Source organism: Charadrius vociferus, unplaced genomic scaffold (genome assembly GCF_000708025.1).
Source record: "Charadrius vociferus isolate BGI_N301 unplaced genomic scaffold, ASM70802v2 scaffold1041, whole genome shotgun sequence".
Lineage (NCBI taxonomy): Eukaryota > Metazoa > Chordata > Aves > Charadriiformes > Charadriidae > Charadrius > Charadrius vociferus.
In genome coordinates, this window is record NW_009646843.1 from 114,884 (window position 1) to 121,448 (window position 6,565).

Here is a 6,565-nt window from a genome sequence, read left to right on the forward strand (position 1 = left end):
CTTCGGGGTGCTGCCCTGTCCCCGCTCGCAGCCTAGGTGGGGCGGGGGGGCCACATCCCGACCGCTGTTGTGGTTGTCCCAGGGGTGCGGGGCTCCCTCACCAGAAGCCACTGCTGAGGCAGCAAGGCCAGAGACCTGTTGCAGGGGGAGGGACAGGCCCGGCGTTTGCAGGCCTGGGGGCCCCTCGGAGACCTGTCCGGTGCAGTGGCATAGTGTTTGGAGAGGGGCCTTGGGGTCGGTGTGGCCCTGCTTCTGGGAAGCACGGACTGCTTTGAAGGAACATCCTTAGATTGGGATCTGCCAAAAGGATTTGTACACGTTGCACACTGAATTATGCAGTGATCATTGTGCGTGTGGTATGTAGTGATCATACAGTACGGAGTGCTCCCATGCGTCAGAAACGCGGGCATTACTCTTGGTCATGAAATGAAAGCGTTACCCGGGAAAGTGCATCGTTCCTTCAGCTGAATACACTAAACCTGACCTCATAAAGACTTAACACTGAGCTCCATTGTTTGTGCTTGGTTTGTGGTTTTATTTTTTTTTTTTGGGGGGGAGTTGAACAAAAAATTTTTCACCCTGTGGATCATGGGGAGCTGGGCTTGCTGGCGTCACCTCTGCAGGGATTTCTCCCTGAAATGGCCAAGAGGGAACGACTCAACGCTCGGCCATTTATGTCCCATTTTCTGTCTTCCTCAGCAGATGGCAGCAACGGCCTTTGTCTGACAGGGACCCGTTGTACCCGTTGTGTGCACGTGCAGTATCATTTACAGGTTCACTTTTCAAGATCGATCATTTCACCAAAAAAAAAGTTTCGATTGAATGATAATTACTTTGGATCTTCTTAACTATTTTTAAAACAATGCAAAGAAACTCCTCCAGAATAGTTAGGTTTATTTGGTTAGAAAACCTGAAAACCATTTACAGCTCATATTTTACTAAATATCTGAATTTTTGATTATTCCAAACACTCTACAACTGACAATGAGCACAACCCTGGCTGCAAAATACACTGATTTGTTTTCATTGGTAAACAAAGTATATTTTGGGGAGGAAACAACCCCCTTTGAGACATTTGTTCTCAGATGATTTAGCAAGTATCTGTTGCATAGGAAGGAAGAACAGCCCATTATCAAGTTTGATGCCCTTATTCTCTGGCAGTGCTCAACAGTATTTACACATTTTACGTGATGTTCCTGATGAATTACTATATTTTTTCTTAGTCTCATATCTTTTAATTACTTAGCCTGAGTTCAAGGTTTGTCCTTTTCTCTGTATTCACACAGACTGATGTCATCAGTGTTATTATAGTTTAGTATTTATCCATGTATACGTATATACGGATATGGCCTATATTATGTTGTCATCTACAGGCTCAAGGATTTATTTTTTTTTTTTTAAGTAACTAGGCCTCAGGATATTCTTGCTATTTGGTAATGACTTACGACTTCAATTTAGGGAAAACTGACAGCAGATTGATCAGGGCTCAATCTGTATTTGTCAATAGTCTCTAGACTGCCAGATTTGACGATGCCTGATATCTGAAGCAATATCTTCACGTTTTCTGCCCTTGATGCCATTACTTCTACTTAAAAAGGGAGACAAAGGTCCTTACGTTAAGGATTTGGTGGTGCCTCAAGATGTGAATTCATCTAGTGTTCTTTTCAGAAACACGTCCATACAGACTGAAACATCACGAGTGTGAATGGATTGCTCAGACCCAGGAGCCTGCATACAGAAAGCTCTTATTCTTTGTGCAGAAATATTCCAATGGGCAGGCACGGTGGGCAGCACAAAGCAGAAGAAGCAGAAAAGGATAAGGTGGTTTGCCCACATTGTGTTCATTTTTCAGTGTTTCAGCACTGTACGTGGGGTAACCATCCCTTTGAAACTTAGGAGTTGTGCTAGTACATAATCTGTTAGTAAGAGCCACCTTTAAGAAGACTGGAAAGCACAAAAGGTAATTTGAGTCTAAAATATTGTATGCTTTAATTATTTTGACAATCAAGAATTTAAAATTAAAAAAAAAAAAAAACCCAAACAAGTTAAAGAATGAAGAAGTTTAAAAAGTTGCTACCAGTTGCCACTTTCCGACCACGGCTATGGAACTTACAGTCTCCGTGGAGCAAAGGAGTGCTTTGGGTGCAGGCATTGAACTGGGACTCTGGTAGTTTCCTATGCCACAGCTTGCTGTTTGACACGAGCCAGTCATTCAACCTCTCCATATGAAGCCACGAGGTCCTTTGGGATGAGCAGGAAGACCTAAGAGACCTTTAATCTTCATTCATAAAATCAGAATACTTTACCACATCGCTTCTTTCATCATCTGATGTTCTTGTCAGTTGAGAATCTAAACCATTCGGAGCAGAAAATCACGTACTATCAGCCAGGGGGATCCGAGATGGCTTATCTTTTTTTTTTTTTTTTTTTTTTTTAACATGGTGGTTGTTTCTAAATACTACTTCAACGTGTACAAATAATCATTTTGAAGAAGTGAAAGTACTCCAGGATAGAGATGCAGATCTCATCGAGGTACATAAATATGGAACTCAGAGCATAGTTTTCAAATACAGTCAAGGGTGCAGTTCCATGCTACAACTAAACAGTTTTCTGCTTTGGAAAGGAAGGTCTCATTCCTTCGGCCTTCTCCCTCACTCTTTTCTCCTGGTCCCGCTCCCCTTCTTTCCTTCACTGCTCCTCCAGCCCTCCACTTCTGGCTGTACAGTTCTTTGTGCTCCCTACTTTGTCCCATCACTGTCAGGCATCGGATTGCAAAGTAAACTGATGCAACTCCAAACCCCACAGAAAACATGACTGTAAATTTTGTAGATTTAAGTTTTTAGATCTAGTGAGTTAAATCAACTCACTCTGCTATCTATCAAGTGAGCATCAGAGTGAGCTTTTAAGAGAGGAGAGCACATAGGCAGAAGGAAAGGAGGAGACTGGGGAGATGATGAGGGGAATGGTTCTCCTTGTTTCTGTGCCAGGAAGTTCTTACCTTGTCTCAAATCATCTTGTTACATCATACCCTGAATTAGAGGCAAGGAATAAAAAGCACCGCCTCCAGAGATGCACGAGAAAACCCGTGTGGTAGGAGGTACTAGCGCTCCTTTGGGGTTTTTGGACTTTCCAGACTTTGATTTCACATTCTTTTACCAGGAGCTGAGCCTGATTCTCTACTGCCTTGCACTCAGTGAACTGTGCAGCAAAGATCTAAAATGCTGTGACTTCAAAAAGCAAACAATAGCGGGGGGGGCAAACACTTGTTTTTTACATTATTTCTGTGATCATCTTGGGTCATTTTCCCAGTCTATATGTAGTGGTCAAGACAGAGAGGATATAACAACTAATGAAAGAAGAAATAAAGAGTTTCAGTTTCGTTCTTGGTAGCATGGCTGATTCTCAGAAGACCCGTGTATGACAGTGGTTCCAAATGAGAAATTAAGAATGATGATGAGTGTCATGCATAGCACTCTACAATTTGCTTTCTGCTACATTTCACCTCTTTTCTGAAACAAGGATGCTATTCAGTCCAAGCCCATCACTGATAATACAGCACAGTTCCTACAGGATCTCCAGATTGTGGGAATGAACCTGGACACCCCTCCAGCAGATGGTGAATCGGTACAATGATGTTCTCTGCCTCAAAGACACATCATCTTAATTTATTGCTTTAGTTAAGTTTATTTTGTTTTTCTTCACAGCTAATTTTAGGCAAATTGGCATGTTTCATTATCAGGCATTCCAGTTCTGTTAATTCAGCAGCAGTATGCTAAGTTGCTAAGTTATTTTATGCTAAGTTATTTTAGTGGAATTTGAACCCAAGCATTGTACAAGTACAGTAAATACAAACGCCATTTTCATGCATCGTCTTAGAACAGCGCTGCTCTCTTCTGTGCTAGAACATATTTCTTCCATTTTTGATTGCTATTGCACTCTAAGTAGTAAATAAAAGTGTGGGGGTTTTTTCTCAACATTGTCTGAAAAATAACCCCAAAATGAAACTCAGTTCCAGTCTCTTGTTGGGTCTAGGCTGAGTGTTACATCTTACAGCTTAGTTAAGCAATGAGCTCAGGAATTTCCTTTTTTGGTGATTGTTATAGGCTTTGTTGCAGAATATACCAGGGAGGAGGGGAAGAGAAAAGGAGCCTGCTGGGGGTGAAGGGGACTTAAGTCAGCTTTATGTCTCCATCTGCTGTGGTTAATTCCCATCTCCCCGTCTCCTGCTGAGGCTTTGGGAATTAATGAATTTGCAGTGCAGTGCTGTGCTGCCTTTGCTTTCAGATTCTTCAGACTAAATTATCAGCTGCAGCCTATTGGTGCACCTACTAATGCAGGAAAGAAATTTGATGTTCCTGTCATGTAAAAATCGGGGCACACCAATCTTCAGTGCCCATGACAGTCGAACTGTTTCTTGCTATACAGCCTATTACCAGGTTCAAACAGATTGAAATCTCAGCAGAGAGCCTGCATGGTTATTTAGCAATGAAACGGGTATCTCACTACTGGTTAATAAATTGACATGGCTCAAAATCCAGGCACATTTTAATAGAATCAGCCAGTACTCTTTCCTATGCTCATGGTCTTAATGTCTCTGGAAGCACCCCCCCACACACCTGATTCTTAAGGCAGTCACTAATGCTGGGTCTTTACTTGGTCACACGCCTGTGGTGATTGCCTATTCTAACTTGTAAATGAACATGTCTCAAAAAATGCTTCTGCATGACATGAAGAAGTAATCCTTATCCAGCAAACATGTCATATTGCCAGAATAAACAGCGGGATTTGCAGCACTGCAGTTTTGCCAGCAGTCTAAGTCACGCCTTTGTCTGCAGAAGGAAATACTAACGGACAGGAACCACGGCAGGCAGGCACTAATAAAAAGAGCTGGAGAAAATTCCCAGTTTGGGTATGAACTGATGAAACTAGGTTTTCCTTTCTGTATTTTTGCTTTAAAGAGAACAGCTGAGCAAAGGATTATTTGTACCTTCATCATGGAAGAGCCTGTGCTAACCCTGTGCAAGTTCACCAGTATAAAACATGTTCTCTATGTTACTGCCAACGTTAGTAGGCCTGGGAGTAATTCGCTTCAGGCATTCAAATCATGGATAATTCACCACATCCTCCTAGCAGATGCTCAGAACAAGGCATCTACTTTCCCAGGGCTCCCAAGCAGTTCACAGGAGAATCTTGCTCTGGTTCTACAAGAGCAACTCCCTTGGTCACTGGGAGCAGTGTGAGTGGATTCAAAGGTGCAGTTGTAAGACCTAGAGGAGAGCTGGATGCATCTGGCTCATAAAGACCGGGCTAATTCTTCCCTTTTTCTGCAGCTTTCTGTCTCATTCTTTGAGTCTACTGGAGACATGTTTATTGGGGTGATAATGAACTGCCAAAGAAGCAAGACAGCTGAGTAACCTAAATAGAGTTTCTCACACACTAAAAAAGCTAAGTAGCAAACTGGGTTGAATTCTGGAAGCTTGGAAGTCAAACAATAATCATCATATTGAACAGCTGGGGAAAAGGAAGAGCTGGCACCCAGGCAGTAAACCTGGCCCAAATATTACACGTGATAGAAGTATACAGGTCGTTTTATGAGAGTGAAGATATAGTTGCAGCCTTCCGGTCTGTTTTTTACAAAACCAAAAATTATCTATATTTAACTTTATACATTTCTCTGCCACCTTCAGGACATAAGTGTTGGTATCAGAGCAGGATGTGCGGGTGGGGAGATTTCCACAACCTGCAGTAATAAAAGTGTGAACTGCATAATCTGGGTAAATCCCCTAAGAAAAAATCCAATCCCTAAAATAACATTTTTCAGAGTAGAAATAGAGCAGTTTGCAGGAGGTAACACGGGAAGAACAAAGGTAGTTAAAAGAAAAAAGGGGCTCACTGAGGCCACAGTTGATAAGAACAACTTTACCTGTAACTTCAACTTGCCCAGCAGAGAGAAGTATTTAGTGCACACAGCAGCTCAAACTTAAATCAAAAAAAATTGGAAATATTTCATTTTTTTTGCTTCATATGTATGGAAAAGTGTCAAAGGATACATGGTAGCAGGCTTTATAAAGGCACCTAGGTAGAGAAAATGTAGGATACCTTAAAAATTCATCAAGCTTTGTCTCCTTGTCTTAAAAAGCAGACTTCCAGTGGTTTTAAGATACTTAGGACAGTTATATTTACTTCCTTTCTATTAGGTATACAGAATTCCTGTACATGCAATATATAGCGGTGCCAAAAGCCTCGAACAAAAGGAGTGTCCTCATACATTCTGTGTATCACTGCATCGTCCTACAAGGTCACCTTCCAGAAGTGAGATGCCTGTGCTAGCGGGATATCTCAGCTCACCCAAGGAGCCCTTTTGGGAAGGCTTTGGAGTTTGTATGTGGAGCTCTACAGATTTGTCCTCACATCTTCCAGCTCTGGAGCCAACTTGATTCCAGACAAGTAAGGGATTGCTACCTAACCATATATATATGTATCTCCTACTCTACTGTAGAAGGGTCCTGAAGCCCTTAAATGACTGAGCCTTTGTTTAAAAGGGTTACACCCTGTTAGCACCCAG